Source organism: Ambystoma mexicanum, chromosome 2p, assembly GCF_040938575.1.
Source record: "Ambystoma mexicanum isolate Mex_15411 chromosome 2p, UKY_AmexF1_1, whole genome shotgun sequence".
NCBI lineage: Eukaryota > Metazoa > Chordata > Amphibia > Caudata > Ambystomatidae > Ambystoma > Ambystoma mexicanum.
Genome location: NC_090923.1, coordinates 271,679,128 through 271,698,531, shown reverse-complemented (window position 1 = coordinate 271,698,531; position 19,404 = coordinate 271,679,128). Strand labels below are relative to the sequence as shown.

The 19,404-nt window shown below is 47.3% G+C and overlaps 1 protein-coding gene across 1 annotated transcript in view; it reads right to left on the bottom strand.

The window, feature by feature from the left end:
- Positions 1-18,866, bottom strand: part of LOC138566368 (contactin-3-like) — a 1,374,021-nt gene extending 1,355,155 nt beyond the window's left edge. Inside the window, exon 1 of the mRNA XM_069643533.1 lies at positions 17,848-18,866. The gene's annotated coding sequence lies outside the window, so the exon portion shown is untranslated. The remainder of the gene's footprint in view (positions 1-17,847) is intronic.
- Between the last annotated feature and the right edge of the window lie 538 nt (positions 18,867-19,404).

The window sequence follows — 19,404 nt, the reverse complement described above, 5'->3', positions numbered from 1 at the left end:
AGCACGGAGGAACTTACCTCATCCAAACATTCTGACTTGCGTTCATCACTCCAGCATTCTGCACAACATCATCATTTGCAGCATAACCACACTGATAAACAAGTCTCTGGGCAGTGGACCGTTCCAGTGAGTTTTGGCAACCACTGCCACCAGGTAAGCGCCAGGGACCCGGCAATTTGCGCCGCTAATCACAAAATAAAACACTAGTCTTCCCTGTTGAGGACGCTCTGCATACCCAACAACGTCCCACAGCAAGGCTGGATCATACTGTCACTGTGCTCTCCCTTGAGGCACTCTCCGAGAGCAGCAGCCTCGCAGTCGGCCCTGGGTTGTGGCAGCTGCCAACCCATACAGCAGGGCCGATCCTCGTCTTCTGCAGTGCAGTGCAGTGCAGGATGCCCCTGCTCACCTTCAACGCACAGCATCTTTTCCTTCTGTTCTGGCTCCTTTACAGCGACCTCTAATGCTCAGTAGGCCACCTGGGCGTGTCCTGGTCCTGTATACACCTTCCAGCCCCCCACCCCCCCCACAGCAGCTTACTTCTTCTATTGTTCCTCTGTTCCAGATGCTGCATGCTCAGGACATTTTCAAGACCAGATCATCACCAATGTTATAAAGGATCCTCCTTGGGACACCAGGTAGGTTGATCACAAGTTCCTTTTATTAAGTTACTCCAAGCAGTTGTGTAGGCACAAGACAGGAACTCATGATCCCTGTAGCAGCCCATTGACTCCCACCACCCATACTTGCATCTCTCTAACTGCCTGCGCTGGACCCTCGCCCATACACAAACATTCCAGTCACTCTCATAGCATTCTCCCAGTGACCTCATACATTCCATGCATTCAAGTAAGCACTATATAACAGGTGCATGTTATCTGGTCTTGACTAATTTGCTGTCATGAAAAATAGAACACAACGGCCATATGTTTTTGTTTTCTTTTTTTTCTATTATAGTAGAGCCTAATATTAGGGCGTTTTTAATAAAAGACAAGACATGTTGCTGCTTGCCTAGCTTCATCAAATAGAACAAATAACAACATTAGAAAACTAAGCACTTTTCCATACAGTGGCTTGCATATGCTCCTTTTTGTTAATCAATGCAACTGCATAGATAATCACTGGTGGCCCGCTGTTACCAAAGGCACTTAATGTTCTTTTTATGTTTCTCCAAAGGGCAGGTACATGGTAAATAAGTGGAATGTCATTACCCTTCAGTAGTCACTGCCACACAATCTCCCCATGTAGAAAGTTACTTTCGACAGATGCTGTCTGCTTTGCTTCAGTGCCAGGCATGTAAATATCAAATGTTTGGCGGTTTTAATAGCAATAGATCTTCCAAACCTACATTTTCGATTTCTTTGGGCATTCCCATTCTGGGCACAATTTTGGCAAGGGTTAGCCTTTTCCCTCGGTTCCAGAAGTGTTGTGGTTACCGCAAATAAGGCCCTGTTGCATGCACAGGTGTTAAGTGTTGCAAGCTTCTTGTAATGCATGGCTTGTTGCATTGTTAATCCCATATGGGCTGTGTTGATTTCACAGAATGGAAATGTTTGTGGTTACTGCAAGTAAGGGCCTGGAAATACAACTGGCGTACAGTCTGGAATATGCAGGGGTGACCAAATGTAGTATCTCTCCAATCGTTTAGGACTTTACCTTTGCTCCATCCCCAGACCAAGCCTCCCTACATCAGCCTACAGATTTCATGTTATAGATTGTGCTCATTGCTCCTAACGGATAGCCCGAGTGCTGTGTTGCAAATCGTTTTATTTCACCAAGGTATTGCACAGTGTTTTCAGTATGAGCTCTCCAATGTATTCGATTGTCAAAGGTTACTCCCAGGTATTTGTATTTGTCTACTTGTTCCATCCCATGTGGTGTCAAGGCCACACGAAATGAATCCATTGCCAACTGGGAACAGTAAAACAAGCATGGTTTGAGACATGCAATGAGTTTGTTAGTAGCAATTAGAGAATTATCATTATAGGAAGAAAAGAAAAAAGCTCCAATGCTCCTTCTAATCTTTCTTTCCTGAAGAAGATCCTGCTCAACGACCAGAAGACAGATGGGTTTGTTTAAGCAAGAATTGAGAGATTACCAATGTGCGACAAACCCTGATAGGCTCCAGGAACTCCACAGTTACATAGTGCAAAGTTGTAGCTAGATGGCAAATTCAGAAATACAAGAAACACTATAACATATTGAGCATCACGGTAAAATATTGAGCAGAAGGACTGCTGCATACTATATATTATATTAGCACATTGAGATCGTTATTGACCTCCTCTCAGCCAATCAGAATGTTTACAGTGCAGCCAATTACGTCTGGTATTGATTGCACACTGAACATTCTGTCTTCAGAAGTAGACAGGGAAACAACAATGCCATTTACAGGCAAGCTTTCTTTTTCAACAAGATACTTCCTTTCTGAGAAGCCCTTTTTTGCTGCAAACTCCTATTTAACACACGAAAGAGGAAGCCACAACATGGGAACATGCTCTCCCTTTCATAGAAAAACTGTTTGTTTTTAACTGACACCAAATACATGTATATGTTAAACTGGTTACAGTTAAATCAAGTTTGCAAATAAAAAGCTTATATTATGAGGACAACAGTTATTTTAATATTCCAAAATAAAGCATTTAATTTACTAACTCATGTTTACTTCACCACCAAAACTCCTAAACATGTCTTTCGACTACCAATATGTGCTAATAACCTTGTGTATCTCAGAAGGGGTCAATATCACTTGGGATAAGAACATGTCCCCAAAGTTCGATCCTCGGCTTTGCCTTGGACCATAACTAGGTGGTGGGTCATTATCCTGTGATAATGACCCCTCCCTCGGTCTATAGTGTTCTGATATTGAACTCCACCCATGACATATACTTCCTAAAATATCTGTGTTATTCCCAAAGTGCTGGTGCTATTCTCTATTTTAAACGGATAGGCCTACAGACCAACCTTGTTTAACACGCAGCATGTTTTGAACAGAAATGTTACTTTATCTGCACTACCCTGTAATCTTTAAGAATGCCAAAGCTTACAGTTGTTTGTTTTTATTTTTTGCCAATACAATTACTGTTCCCCAGGGACAGTGACAACATTGCTTACATACTGTTTGTGAACAATGTGTTGTTTATACCACCACATTATTTTTGAGGGCCACTTCTTCACTTGGTGCAATGAATACATAGGCCAGACATTGTTTTTGCTATGTATCAAGTGCTCCTGAAAGTCACAACATTTTAAGATGGGCACACAACTGTAGTTGCCACTGTTGGAGAATACAAATCCTGGGTACCTTGGTATACTCTCTGTGTTATTTTATGGTGCCCCTTCTAAACTCTTTTTAAATCCTATGTTTTTATGGCTAATCTATGTGGAAAGCTGTCCTGTGAAATGTATAATTGTCACAAATGTTTTTTTTCGAAATAAAGTTTATAGTAGTTGACTTTTGTGATCAGGAACTCGGCATAACTGCAGTAACCGGGCACGTGTTTGCCTCTTCCAAAACGTCCAGCATTATAAGAATGCTATTTCTTCAGTTACGTTTTACACCTGGTTTGCATGGATATATGTTGGCATATGCATGGATTACTACGAAAAGCAGTGAGGGGAGTATGGTTAGCATTTCACACACGACTGGTGAGGACGGCCTGCCTCGGTTAGAATAACATATAGGAAACACTGACAGGAGATGGCCGTAACTATGCAGTTTTGGGATACACGGCCATTTCATAATCCGTAACTTGCAAGCCTGAAAAGATAACCACTGTGCCAAAATAGAACAGATGGTACCATGTTAGCTATGAAAAGTGACAACTATGTCACGGAACAGACCAGTACATATGCTCAGAATAAGTCTAAAATACAGTAAATTTACATGGTTTGAACAGATCTACAAATTCCAACTGAACTATCAAAATTAGATACTGTGAAATATTTAAAGATTTTCAGAGTTGGTGAGGAATTTATTTGTTTTGTATAGCACCTGGTGGTTCTGCTTTGCTCAACAAATCAACAGTTAGCACTTGGCCACAAAATTCTTAATGTACTTTGCTTAATATGACAAATAAATGCATTAGGCAACCTTCACTCAGTGTAGTAGGTAGAATAATGGAGGTCAGAGAAGTCAAATAAATCCATTAAAAACATAACTCACTGTCCAGATCAATTGGGAAAATAAATGTATTCATTAGAAATATAGTTACATAAAGCAGAGTTCTCTCATTTCAGCCTTCCCCCCAGCTGCCAGCCACATCACCAGAGCTGCCAAAACGAAATCTGCACACTTCAGGATGTCGCTTTCCCACCTGACGCAACAGCCAATTTCAGCACCACTCTCACTACGCACTCTCGTCTCAACATCATCAACACTTGCCTCTCACGTGGTACTATCCCCCCTACAATCAAAACTGGATAAATCTCCCCTGCACACTCAATCGCTATGAAAAAGGAACACGCCATCACTCTCTTGCAATACCTTGCCAGAATCAGGGAACACTTTATCACAAACCAACTCCAACAACACTTCACCAGAAACAACCTCCTCTCCCCCTTCCTTCCAAACTGCCTGTTGACTTGGACAGAGTGCTAGCCTTCACATCTTTGATGGCCTCCTCAACATCACTGTCAAGGGACAGACAGATCTACACTTACTCCTCAACCTATCATCAGCATTTGACACCATTAACCATACTATACTCCTCAACATCCAATCGCAATAGATGACACTCTAAAGCATTGTTGAATAGTTCAACTTTTTCCTTACTGACAGAACACACTTTGTCTCCATGCCCTGTTATCAATCAGACCCCACACCAGTCACATATGCAATCTCCTAAGGTTTCTTCATGTTTCTACACCCGTTCAACCTATATGTAGACTCCCTGAGAGAGCCTCTTAGAAAACACAACATCCATTTCCAATATGCAGACAAGGCACAAATATACTACCAAAGGTCATCCCCTTCACAACTCCACAGCATCAAAAGTTTTTTGATTCACCATCAGCACCTGGATGGCCACCCACTTCCTCAAACTCAATCCTTCCAAAATGGAATACATTTTTAGCACAAACCTGACTCCACCCATTGGATCAAAGTTCTCAATAAAGACAACCCACACATACCCTGTTCCATACCTATCAATTCCCTTGGCTTCACCATTGACCCTGAACTTTCTTCCACACACCACATAGCTGCAGTCACCAAAACATGCAAGCTACAAATGCACCTCTTATGCAAGATAAGACACATCATTCTCCCTTATTACTTCTGCATCACAAGCCCAACACAGGTACTGTCCAAGTTGGTCTTAGGTAATGCTCACTTCACTGCACTCCTCAACAGCACCTTTTTCCCCACTGTAAGTCATACAAGATAAAGCAGCAAGACTCATTGTCCACCTACCCAAACACTTACACATCACTCCAGCTTTTGCCCAGATCCACTGGCTTCCCATACCCCAGATAATTGCCTTGAAAGGACTCTGCATTGTAATCAAATCCATCCATCTGAAAGCACCATCTTACCTTTGTGACACGCTGAAACGCACCACCTGCACAAACACCAGACAAGCTAGCCATCACATCTTACTCTGCAAATTAACATGCACACAAAAACAAGTATTTATCTGCTGGGTACTGAGAGCATGAAACAACCTTTCACTCCACTTCTGCACTGCACCCACTTTCACCACTTTCCCAGAGAGCCCCAAAAAATATTGTTTCCCAATACAAATCCAGCCCCTCTGCCTCCCCAGCTACTACTATCTGAATCATCCTATCCTATTCTGAAAACATTGTGTAAATTCTGTTTAACCTCCCACCTTTTGAAATTTTGAACACTGTAAGACCCTCCAAGACTCACTTCGTAGGGCAAGTGCTGAAGGAAAATTAAAATAAAAAAAATGTCTTCTAACATTCCTTCTAATGACCCCCACTCCCTGTTGCGAAACACCTACATGCCTAATATTCCTGATTCTAAAACCTCCATTATAATATCTCCAATCCTGAACAACTTGGCTCTTTGCATACAGTATTTATTGGTTTTGTCACCAAAACATTCTTTTCTGACCCTGTCATCCTTCCCCTTCACACCAAACATCCTTGTTTTTCTGAGCCTTATTATTTATTTATTTATTTTAACATGTGTAACGCCCATACCTACAGGGTAGTAACAGAGTAACAAAACCATAATGACTTTCTACCCTTTTGTCGTTTCAATGCTGTCATCGCCTTGTTGTCCTTATCCCTCCCTCTGGAATTCATTACATTGTTGCTCTTCCCAACTACTATCACTTTTCTACCACATTGCCTTTGTTTGATTACAGAATGACAGATTTCATCACCTCGGTTTCATTAATCTCCTCATCTAAACATTCTCAGTTTTCTAGCTTGGCCAACTTGAACTCACTCCCAGCAATCCTTGGTTTCCATGGTCTGAATTTCTCTGCCTGGATTTGTTTTCCCAGTCCCTGCTTAATACACCCTTTCATTTCGGGTTTCATGTGTTATGGTTCTTTATCCACTATTTGCTACCTTTCCCTTCCTCTATTTTGCTCTTGCAATGCTTGCAGGTTATGCCCCTTCCCTGAATTTTTACTCTAGCCTTGCTCTGCCTACATGGTAGAAACTAGCTCTCCATGTCTTATTCCTTATCATGATGTTTTATGATTTACTTTGACTTCCCCTTTATACTTAGACCTTGCATTCCCTCACCACATCTCTTTCCCTTTATGTGATCCTCACACCCTCTCCTTTGATACCCGAACTTCATGTGCACGATCTCCTTTCGCAATCCTCGCTTACTCCACCTTCTTCTCTTCTCCTTGCCCTTGTTTTACTCCCTCTTAAATTACTGTTCCACTTCCCGGCCGCTCCTGTGATCACATTTCATCTGCTCCGCCTACTTAACCCGCACACTCCTACAAACTCACAGTGATCCTAATCATAAAGGTAAAACAGGCACAGCCAAGAGATATAGGTTATTTGCCTTTTGTGGTTATGAGGGACGAGGAAAGGTTATACTCTCCGAAAGTGTGTGAATAAAATCCGACAGCAACTCAAACAGCACAACAGTTCAACATAATTGAATGTCTAATCAAGCTTATATATACAGTGTACAAATAACTAACACAAGCACTTCTCTGTCAAAAGCACTGTGCAAAAAAACACTCCTGTAAAGAAAAGACAGAGAAATGCAATATATAATGGTGTCGCACTCTGGGTATTAAGCAGAGTTGAAAATCAGGCAAGGAATGTAATAAGAGATTTAAAAAAGATTGGTTCTTGGTGCAAAAGCAGCATAAGGGACTTAGCCAGTCTCTAGTGCCCCACAATGTGCACCAGGTGGACAGGGTAAATTAAAAGTATCCTAATCCAGTGTTCGATGGTGAAGTCGTCGAGCCAGATTCAACAGTTTTTGTTAGCAGGTCAAATTGGTGTCTAAGTCATAGAGTCGCATTGACGCAGACAGCAAATTAGCATCTAGTCCAGTCAAGCGGTTGACTGTGCAACTTCGAGGCTGCATCAAGAAATGCAGGTTGAATGGTTCACCAGGAGTAGTTCAACAGTGTAGCGTGTTTCGAGATAACAGCTGTTGGTTCAGGTTGATGACTGGCGCAGTGATCTAGCAATTCCAGTCAAACTGTGATGTAAAGTCCTGAGGGTGTGATGTTTGATTTGATGCAGAAATTCAAACTAGAGTGCAGGGTGTGCAGGTGCGGTCTCCTGTTGTTTTAACCAAGTAAATTACTTTGATGTAATTTACTTCATTGCAATTACTTCGAATTACTTCGTGGGGAAGTAATTATGTACATGTATTTTATTGTTATGGGACATAAGGGGGGGTTCAGGTACAGGTGGTAGTGAAGGGGGAAGGCACCATGGGGCAGAACCATCCATAAAAAGAAACACATTTGAAGTAATTGCAATGAAGTAAGTTACCACAGTCATTTAATTAATTGTAATAACGTAGGTGCGTGAGCTGGACAGGTTATGAGGCTCTGCTGGACTGATACGGTTTTGATTCAGTTCGATGGTGCAAGCACAGGAGTTCAAAGTCAAGCACGTGCCACAAGCAACATTGGTGGTTATTGTTGACATGATGGTGTACAGCAAAATACAAAGGTAGATCAAAGAGGTTTGATGGTGAAAATATGGGTCTCGGCTGTCCTGGCTCTCAGGATGCTGTGAAACCCTCTGCAGGAGTTCTAGGGCAAAACCATGTTGGTTTCTGCTGTAACAGTCTAGGGTGGTTTTCGGCAATGATAGTCCTTGTTCCTCTTGAAGAGCCACCATCAATGAGCACTCGGGGTGGGTATAGACCAGAGCTTGCCTCTGCATTGCAGCACTCCTTCATTTCAATAGATGAGGTCTTTGACAATCAACTCAATGAATTATTCCTTATGCCTGTATAGTCCAAAAGTGAATAACAGAAGGCATTTGAGAACCCTTCTTCTGTAGCCAAAAGTCCACAAGTGATTGGACCAAAACAAGCTTGCTTTAAGGAGCTTTATCTTTGTTCTTGCGAAAAGTGGGCCTTGTCTGCTTGCATCATTACAAAAGTGATTGTGCTAAAGGAAGTCGAAGAGATAGGAAGGAAAGAGAGGTATAGAGAGAAACTATGTGGTGGAACCCTTCCCAACTTGTGCTGGGCTCCCTTGCTACTCTAACTCCACCCACTTCTCAGACACATAGCATCAAAGGCATTTTGGTATGCAACACCCTGGTATGAGGCTAGTGCTTTTGAGTAGGGTTTGCACTTTCAGTACTGTTTGATATGATATGATATGATATGATATTTGTAACGCGCCTATACACAAGTGTTTCAAGGCGCGACGAGGCAGGGAGGGAGGGAAACACGGGGAGGACAGACAAACGATCCTACTAGGCCAGGTGTCATTCAGATCGCGCAAGTGCAGAGGTAAGGGGAAAAGGAGAAAGTGCAGGAGGAGGAGGTGGGGGGAAAGTGCAGTACAAGGTAGGTAGCCTAAAAAAAACAATAAATAATAAATAAAAGGGCCAGCTGGTGGCAAGTGCGAGGTAAGTGCAGAGCAAGTGCTGGGAAGGGGGCTGTAGGGATACAGTGACAGTCCCACAGTGCAGGGGAGCCAGGGAGGCAGTGCAAGTGGAGAGTGGCTGGGCCCTGGACCAAGGTCGCTGAGAGTGGCCCAGATGCAGGTTTAGTGCAGAATTCAGTGGGGAGTTAAGCAGGTTTAGCAGGGGAGAGGGAGAGAGAAGGCAGAAGCGAAGAGGAAGGTTTTGAGGTGCTTCCGGAACCGGAGATGGTTCTCCTCAAGTTTCAGGGAGGCAGGAAGGCTGTTCCAGAGGGAGGCCCCTGCTGCGGAGAGAGATCTACCCCCAGCTCGTTGCTTCGAGAAGCGGCTGACCATGAGGGAGTTGGAGACGGATGAGCGAAGGGCTCGTGAAGGAAGATATTTAGGAAGAGAGAGTTGAAGGTATTTAGGCCCCAGGCCCCAGAAGGCCTTGTGGACAATGCAGAGGGTTTTGAACTTAATCCTCGCAGCCACTGGGAGCCAGTGAAGAGATTTCAGTCCTGGAGAGATACGGTCCCTGGGCTTGAGGCCAAGGACAAGTCTCGCAGTTCTGTTCTGGATAAGTTGCAGAGGGCGGAGAGTGGAGGCAGGCAGATTAAGATAGAGGCTGTTACAGTAGTCCAGCCTTGAGAGAACCAGGGCTCGGGAGACAGTGAGCTTCTGGGGGAAGGAGAGGAAGGGAAGAATACCTCTGAGGAGGTGCAGCTGGTAGTGTGACTTCTTAGAGACGTCAGATATATGAGGAGAGAAGGAGAGTGTGGAGTCGAAGATGACCCCGAGGTTTTTAGCCTTGCAGGTAGGGGCAGGAAGGGGGCCAAGGGAGGCCGGCCAGAGAGCTGCAGGGAAGGAGGGAGTGGGTGTGCCGATGAGTAGAATCTCAGTCTTACTGGCGTTAAGGCAGAGGTCATTGGCGGCACACCATTCCTGGATAGCAGACAGACAATCGGAGATGAGGGAAGGAGAGGAGGAGGCCGAGGGTAGCCTGAAAATGAGCTGGGTATCGTCCGCATAGCACTGGAAGTGGGGGCAGAGAGCGGCGATGCGGTGGGCAAGGAGTGCCAGATACTGGTTGAAAAGCCAGGGAGAGAGGTTAGATCCCTGGGGGACACCACAGGTGGAGAAAAAGATGTCAGAGAGGAAGGAGCCCATTTGGACCTGGGAGGGTCGACCGGAAAGGAAAGAGGTCAGCCATGCCAGAGCCTGACCAGTGATACCCAGGTTATCACGGAGACGGTTGAGCAGGATGGCATGGTTGACAGTGTCAAAGGCAGAGGAGAGATCGAGCAGAATGAGAACACAGGGAGTGTTGGAATCGAGGTTCAGGAGCAGGTCCTCACGGATGTTCAGGAGAGCAGTTTCCGTGCTTCTGGCCGCTCTGAAGCCGGATTGATGGTCATGAAGATTACCAACAGATTCAGCATGGAGGTTAAGCTGGGAGATGGCCAGTTTCTCCAGGAGCTTGCCCAGGAAGGGAGTAATGGAGATTGGGCGATAGTTGGCCGGGCAGGAGGGGTCGGAAGAGGGTTTCTTGAGGAGGGGGTGCACAAGGGAGTGCTTGAGGGGGGATGGGAAGACTCCAGAGGCGAATGAGTGGTTGCAAAAATCAGCCAGGGCAGGAGCCAGGGAGTCGATGTGGTCCTTGATGGTTTTGGAAGAACAGGGGTGAACCTGTTTAGACGAGGCTTTCATAGATCGGACTTGTCTAGAAACCTCATCAGCAGAAAAAGGTAGAAAAGCAGAGAAGGAGGGCGGAGGGGCGGCTGCAAGAGAGCAAGAGGAAGAGCCGGGAAGAGAGGGAGGGAGGAGAGAGGAGGAGAGCGAGGACAGGATGTCCTGCGTTTTTGAGATGAAGTGCAAGGCCAGTGCAGTGCAGAGGGCCTGGGAGGGGACAGGAGAGGTAGAGACTGCAGCAGGGTTGGCCAGCTCCTTGCAGATTTTAAAGAGTTCGGCCGAGTTGTTAGATGCCTCAGAGATGCGGGCTTGGATAAGGGCTCTCTTCTTGGTGAGAACGGAGAGCCGGTATTGCCTTTGGAGCAGGCGGCAGGCCAGTTTGTCAGAGGATGAACATGAAGCACGCCATTTCCTCTCTGCCACCCTGCACTTGCGTTTTAGGGTGGCGAGATCCGAGTCATACCAGGAGTTACATTTGGCTTTGGGCTTCAGGCGGATTCTCATGACGGGGGCAAGGATATCGAGAGTATCAGATATAGAGGAATAGAGCATGGAGAGGGCTGTGTCAGGGTGGGAGTCAGCCGAGGGGGGAGGAGGGGGCGAGAAGGTAGCAGCGAAAGCCTCAACTGACACGCGCTTCATGGGTCGGATGACCGAGAAGGTGGGTGGCAGTGAAGAGGGAGGCTTTGCCTGTGGGGTAGGGAGGGAGAGGTGGGAGGATAGGAGAAAGTGATCGCTCCAGGAGAGAGGAGTGGAGAGAGGGAGGGAGAGGGGAAGGTCAGAAGAGATCAGAGCATCAAGAGTGTGCCCTGCAGAGTGAGTAGGCCCAGACGGGAGAATAGAGAGTGAGAGAGAGTTGCAGAGTTCGCGAAAGAGACCAGTGGGGGGACAGGAAGCATCGAGGTGGATGTTGAAGTCACCGAGAAAGAGGAGTTGGGTGGTTGAGGACAGGAGTGAGGAGGAGAGGTCAGCCCACTCAGAGAGGAAGGGGGAAATTTGACCAGGTGGCCGATAGATAGTAGCCACGGTAAGGGAATGGCTAGGAGAGAGAGAGAGTCGGCAGACAAGACATTCAAAAGAGGAGTAGGTCTGCGTAGGAGTGACAGTGGCAGGAATCCACTCAGGGAAGATAAGGGCAACACCACCCCCTGAACGGTTGGGCCTGGGCACGGAGAGGATCTTGTAGCCGTCAGGTAGGAGTGTGTCGAAGCTGGTGGCAGAGCTGGCAGTGAACCATGTCTCAGTGAGACCGAGGACGTCGAGGTCCAGTTCCTCAAGAAGGCGACAGATATCAGAGGAGTGCTTGATGGCAGAGCGAGAATTTAGAGTGGCAATGTGGAGACGGTTGCCACCCTTGAAAAACTTCCGGGGAGGGGTACAGATCAGAGGTACGCCCTGCGGAGGTGTTAGAGAAGGAGTGGAAGAGGGAGCAAGAGAAGGGGCAGGGAGGGAGGGGAGAGGCAAGGTAGCCGAGGACAGAGGAGGGGGGACAGCAGGAGCGGAGAGGAAGTTGATGAGGCGTGGGAAGCGTCTATCAAAGAGGTGAAGGTTGGCCTGAGGGCCTTGGACCAAGACGGTCCCATTAGCATAGACATTAATGATGGCCTTAGAGGAGTGGAAAGGGGCCAAGAGGACATCCCAACGGGTGCCACCATTAATGGGAGAGGTGGAGAAAGGAGAGAGCACAGCGACCATGTGAAGGGTCCATAGGTCAGGTGAAGGCACGAAAAAGAGAATGTCAGTGAGAGTTTCCTTGGAGCAGGCGCTCGTGTAGGTGTCAGCGATAGGGAGGCCTGGGTTGGAGACCAGGATGTCCTTTTTAAACTTTTTCCTACCGGATTTAGTGAGGAGAGCAGGATAGTCAATAGAGAAGCAGTTAGAGTAGATAGGCGAGATAGAGAGCACCATGGAGTAGGAGGGGAGGCGGACGACACGAGTATGCAGACAGGAAGTGAGTGGAGGGTACTAGTTTAACACAATGCAGAGCAAACAGTAATGCGTAGTAGGTCAGGGCCACCTAAGTTTGAGAATCCTGCGAGGGGAGAAAAAACACCCTAGTTTAACACAATGCAGAGCAAACAGTAATGCGTAGTAGGTCAGGGCCACCTAAGTTTGAGAATCCTGCGAGGGGAGAAAAACACCCTAGATTACCAATAAATTGGAATAGGGGGGCGAGGTATCATGCAGATGAGGTGAGCAAGGTGAGGAGGGGTTTCTCAGGAGAGCTTCAGCTGAGGGGCTGTTTTATGGAGAGAGGAGTTACCCAATCTTAAAAAGGATTTAAATGAGGCAGCCTCATTGGCTCTGGTCTGCTGGATGCAGCAGGATCAGCCAGTCTGTGGGGAATACACATAGGAGCTAATTTGAAATTAGCTTGTAATTTGGTGGCTTGGAGCCGTTATGTTAGCACGGCATTGTAAATGGCTTACCGCCGCCAAATATTGGTCATTTTCATGGCAGAGTGCAAAATTTCAGGGAAAAAGGTGGTATATAATCTGTATGCCACATTTTGCCCCGCACTTTTTCACTCTGCCATGCAAACGAAGTAAACGGTGCCTGCCATGTACGTTTACAACTGCCCCTCTTTGGGGTCTGCTTGCTTTTACCTGGTGCATTAAGTGTGCGAACCCCATAGGGTTCCCCAGCATTTGTATGATGGAGAGGGAGGGAGGCGCCAGCAATTCAAGTTGAGTACCGCAGCTCCCCTCCACCATACAAATGGGAAAAATTAGCTGTGATGGGAATCAGCAGAGTGAAAGCCTTACAAAAGGCTTGTACGCTCTTGAATCCCGTTACTTGGAGCCGGAAATTAACTCCAGAGCCTGCCCTTGGTTGGACTAGCTCACAGTTTTGACACCCGCATGATACATATTCAGGTGTAGCCTTGATAGTCAAGGGAAATGACAGGCACCATATTAGGCTCGGACTGGCCTATAAGGCAAGAGAACCATGGCCGAACCAAAAACACAAAATGCTGGGGTGGGCCAGTTATTTTGTCCAAAGTGTGCCACTTTTTTCGCCAATGTTGGCCAGTTTGATGAGTTCACTATGCAGCTAGTAGTTTTGACCAGTGTTGCTGAATGCAATTCGGTAAAATTCACAATTTGCATTACGTTTTATCAAAAAACTCCCTTTTGGGTTCTATTCAAACAGTGTCACAAAAGGAATAAATAGCCATTTGCATCTGTGGACCACTTTTTCATTGGTGCCCAATTTTATGGCCCAGTACGACTCTGCAACATACCCCAACTCATGTATGGCTTATGTTTAAAAATTATAACTTTATAACTACCACCATGATGGTGATTTCTTATAATTTTGAAGTTTGGGGACACGTGCACATTTTAAATGTCCGCACTGGAGTGATTTGGCTGTCACTGTAGCTGTCAAGAGGGCACCTGCGATCTCTAAACAAACTCAGAGGCTGGTCAGCCCCAGGGGTTGCGGGCGCTAGAGGGACAGTCTCCATAGCGGGCTGCCCCTCAGGCCACCCCTCACGGGGATATGCAATACCTCGCCTCCTTCTCATTCTTGGAGGCGTAAGGGGCGTCCCTGGGTCCAACACATCCAATCTCGGGCTGCGGTGAGTGCTCATACGTTGGGGGCTGCAGTGGCTCTTTCCCTTGTTTTCCACAGCCCCCACTTGATATCCCACCCTCCCTCTGCCTTCAGTAGCACCTGAAGTGAGGTTAAGTTAAGTTAATAGTTTCCAATTGGAATTTGTAGGCTTAGGATTGCTTACAATGTAGAGTGCATACTTTAAGGGTACCTTTTCAGGACCAGTAAAGAATTTTGGAAAGTATTGCTCTACTTATGGGATTATGTGTGTATTTGCTAACTATCTTTTTCTGTCGCAGGCAGAGTGTCGCGTGTTCCTACCCGGAGAGGAGAACTTTGACGCTGTGGTTTCGGCCACCAGCATTCCGGAATGGCCACACTCAAGCCAAAGCCGGTCGAAGGGCACCGACTCCCCCTTAGGGACAGTTGAGACTCGGTCATCTGAAGTCAGTGGTCCTGATATATACTGACTGGCAGTTCATAACCAGAAGCAGATGGCCGCTACTTTGCAAATGGCAACTAGGGAGTGACACGGGACACCCTTGGACTAGAATCTTGTTTTTGCCTATGTGGCTGGGACCGCCCCAATTTGTTTGATCCAATAAACGGTGATCTTTGTGTTTCCAAACTTTACAACTGTTTCTGTGTTTATTATTATGAGTACTGAATTCACCCTGGTCTCCACGCTTTGACCATAATGTAAGGGGGGGGCATATGGGGGGATCGCCCCGCTATGTGCCACTGCAGGCCATGACACTGATGCAGCAGGGCACGGGTGTGCATTGTACTCTTGGCAAGGAGTTTGCTGACAAGGGTGCTGGTTTGGCGGCCTCCCTTTCTGAGATAGAATTACACTCATTTTTTTATCAATGCAATATTTTTAAAAGCCTGGCTTCCGCACCCATGCCAGCTGGCAATCCTGCGCAATACCACCTTCTAGTGGCATCTTCTGCCTGCTGAATTAGTTCCTGTTTCCGCATCATGCAATACTGAAGGAGGACAGGGAGAAAGAGAGCTTTTATGAACACACATTGGTCCTTCGTGAGCACGCAGTTTGCCTTTACTCAGTGCACCAATTCAGAGTCAACTTTCTGTCCGTTTAATTGCAGAGGTGGCTTACATTCCCGTGGATTCCAATGAATATGAATGTATTGAGAAACTCTCATCACACCCGAGACGCTAACAAGCCTGCAAAAATATCCCTTTCCCGCGCCCAAATTCCACAGCAAGTATAGTGCGTGCCGTGAATCAGCCTGTGCGCTGCCGTCTGCAGCATTTACCTGCAGCCGGGTCACAAACTACGGGAGCCGTAGAGTCAAGGCTGGCCTTTAAGTCACATCCCAAATGCAATTATGCAGCCGAGAAATGCATGACTCCGGGCAGGTTTTTCAGTCTCTATTTTTCAGCACGTCCTCTGTTCGGACTATGAATAGATGAAAAGCCAGTAATAAAAGTTAGAGAAGAAATCGATAGGTTGTCTGGCATGGCTTTAGAATAGCAAGTAAATAAAGACAGTTTGATAGAGGTGCGCCGTCTGCAAAAAAGCTGTTGCCTGCAAGTGCTCTTGAGTTTGCATACTATGCACGAGGCATAGAAAAAATGATGTCAAATACCGTTAAACATGATTAATACAAGGTCAACAGATTCAACTAAAATTAATATTTGCAAATACAAATTGCAAAATCAAACCAAGAAGGTCAATGTAGGTAAGGCAAGGTATCTCAGGGTGGTAAAGCGCCTGCTGCAGAGATACGCGTGTACCTATGCATGTCACAATTTCCCATGTGATTGATATACCTGACTTGAGGGTGTTACTGCACCTGTTGTTCAGATCTCTGCAGACAAAGACACCGCACCAAAAGGCAAGAACTATGGGTTCGCTCTCGCGATACAATCCACTTCCCATAAGAGAACAGGCAGCACGCACGCGGGTTTTCTTTTGCATGGGCTGTTTCACTTATGAGGTTACCAATGTGCGCAACTGGTTCCTTGTTGTGCTACAATTATGCCTCCAGTCACTGAAGCCGCTTTCCCGTTTATACAGCAGCCGAGCCGGCCCTTTGTAGTTGTCACAAAGTGGGACCATGTGGGGAGCGTTTGACTATGCAGACCAACCCTCAAAATGCCCGGCTCCTGCACCCATCATTCGAGGATGCGAGCAGCTTCCTCCCAGCGCTCGACAATACCAAACATATCACATTTAAAATGAAAGGCGGCCCTTTACCAAACATTCAGAATGTCAGCACTGCCTCGGAATCCTTCACCCTCATTCCCAACTCCAGACACTGCCCTTCCCAGAAAGAAAATGCGCTATGGGACTAGTTCTCGTGTAACCTTTGAAAATAAAGTATGTTTGTGAAGCTGTCATTGTATTGGACACTCCAGAATATTGTGGTATGTCCTCAGGTGCGAGACACCCTGTCCTCCTAAACTCTCCGCCATTGCAGCGCCTTCTCCGGCGTATCCCAGTGGCGCACAATGAGTGCTGTGAAGTGGCGAAGGCGACGCGTGGCGCGAGCGCTGTGAAGTGGTGCAAGGCGACGCGTGGCGCGAGCGCTGTGAAGTGGTGCAAGGCGACGAGTGGCCTGAGCGCTGTGAAGTGGTGCAAGGAGACGCGTGGCGCGAGCGCTGTGAAGTGGTGCAAGGCGACGAGTGGCCTGAGCGCTGTGAAGTGGTGCAAGGCGACGGGTGGCGCGAGCGCTGTGAAGTGGTGCAAGGCGGCGCGTGGCGCGAGCGCTGTGAAGTGGTGCAAGGCAACGCGTAGCGCAAGCGCTGTGAAGTGGAGCAAGGCGACGCATGGCGCAAGCGTTGTGAAGTGGTGCAAGGCGACGAGTGGCCTGAGCGCTGTGAAGTGGTGCAAGGCGACGCGTGGCGCGAGCGCTGTGAAGTGGTGCAAGGCAACGCGTAGCGCTATAAAAATGAAATAGATTAACAAATCATTTTATGAACAGAGCCACGGCGAGTCTGATAACGTTGTTTCCACCAGTATGGCGGTGACCTTTCGTGCACGGAGGTAACTCCCTAAATCATCTTCACTCCTAGAGCAATAGCAGGCAGTGCATTTTAGGGTCATCTTCTCAAAACGCCAATGGCATCACTCGAAATCACGGGAAACTCCGAAGCGCTGCAGGAAAGGGCTCGCTTGGTCGCAAATAATGCAACTGGCGCTATCTGTAGCCTTTACTCTATAGGATGAGAGGCTGGTGATAGTATATGGTGGGATGATAGCCACGCGATCTCGAGGTTATGCATGCCAGACTCCTGAACTTCCTACCACTGTAATAATAATAGCTGTGTTTATTGCCCCGGTTTGTACTAGAAGGTGATATATCGGAATAATACGGGTGAAACCCTGATGGAGAAGTCGAACGTTGGGCGCGCAAGCTGCCCTTACTTCAGAAATCAACTCTTTCATCTATAGCTTTTCTGCAAAACGGACATATATCTATATTGCTAGCTCCTGTATCAATGGTCACATCTGAATATTAACACACTTCCCAAGAATGCACCTTGAAGGACATAATGCAAGGTTTTGAAAAAAAGACGAATATTTTACCTGCAGCTGTCTCTTCGGGTCTCTGATGGACACTCGCTTTTCCCTGCTGGATACACTTGAGTTGATCTGCACTCCCACTCAGAGCAGCGCCAGCAGGGACACGCCTCTTGCCCAAGTGGGAGAAGTTCCACTTTCTGGAGTGGCTCAGTGCCACACCTTCTGGGCGACTCTCAGCGTCTCTTAAACCCTCAGCACTCTCACTCTGTGGCAGCCTCGGTCTCTTGACTGCAACCCTTAAAGAGATCTGCCTGGAGCTGTGGCGCTTTCACATATGACCCACTTGGTACCAAGGTCTCCGCTTAATGTGTAGGGCAGTCACGCGGCACCGGTTTAATGTACCCTGTAGCAGTGTCGCCCCTCAGTTGTTTAATTGTTGTTAACCGCGTAGTGCCACCGTGAACACGAAGTCTCGCTGTTTTGCCTGGATCGGTCGGGCAGCGGTTTGGATGGTCACAGACCGCTTTGCCCACGCTGGTGCCGAGCGGCTGCTGCTTTTCCGTTGTTTTGGTTTCCCGCGAGTCTCACACCACAGCTCAGCAGTGTCAGTTTCAAGTCAGCGCCTCGAGTCCCACACCACAGCTCAGCAGTGTCAGTTTCAAGTCAGGGCCGTCTGCTAACCTCAGTGTCGTGTCAGTGGCCAAGGTCAGTGTTGCACTTCGGGGCGCGCTGGGCACGTGTGTGGCTCCTGGCTGCACCGGCCTCTATGGGCAAGGCTGATATTGCAACGCGTTCTTTCCGCTCGTTCCTTCGCCGTGGCCTTTCTGGCTTTTCCTTTTTCTCTCCTCCTGTTATATACCCACTATCTCTCAATGTGTATACCTATCTTTCTCTACCCCTCTCACGGCTCTCTTTCTCGTCCCGTCTCCCTCCCTCTATCCTTCTATCTCTATCTCCCCCGCTCGCCTCACCCCTCCGCTGGATTTCGGCGCGTGCCTCTGCTGATTGTTCCTTCGCCGCCGCTCTCGCCTGCTGCTCGTTCAGCTCCCCCGGCTTGTCCGCGCTCCCATTAAAAATCCTCCGGACGGCGCTGCTGCAGAAAGACAGAGGAGATGGGATCAGACAATCGGAGACTAGAGGGGGAGGAGTAGTCGGAGAGGACGGGAGGTGGAGCTCGTGGAGGAGAGGAGTCTGCCTTCTGGGACAAATACATGGGGTATGCTTTCTCCCATTCATGTTAAGAAACTGCAAACACGTTTTGCTTAATTAAACCTCGAGACTCTTAACTTTAGGATTGCATTTTTCTAGCCCCCTGCCAAGTATTATGTATTGCACTGGAGTTGGGGAGGTGCAAAGCGTGTTATGATCCTCCTGGGAGACTGAGGAGGAAGCAGACATACACATCAGTACCTGCATTATTTAATACTGGCACGTGCTTATGTGGCATTGCTGCACTGTCGGAAAGAGCACTGGTCATTATATATAGCATTTTTTGGGGAGTGGGGGGAGAGCGGTCACAGCGATTAGGCAATTCCTAATTTCCCCTCAGAGTGTCTACAACTATAAGAAAGATTATTTTTCTATTCTAAGCACTAATATTGCCACCGTTCCACCGCTCCT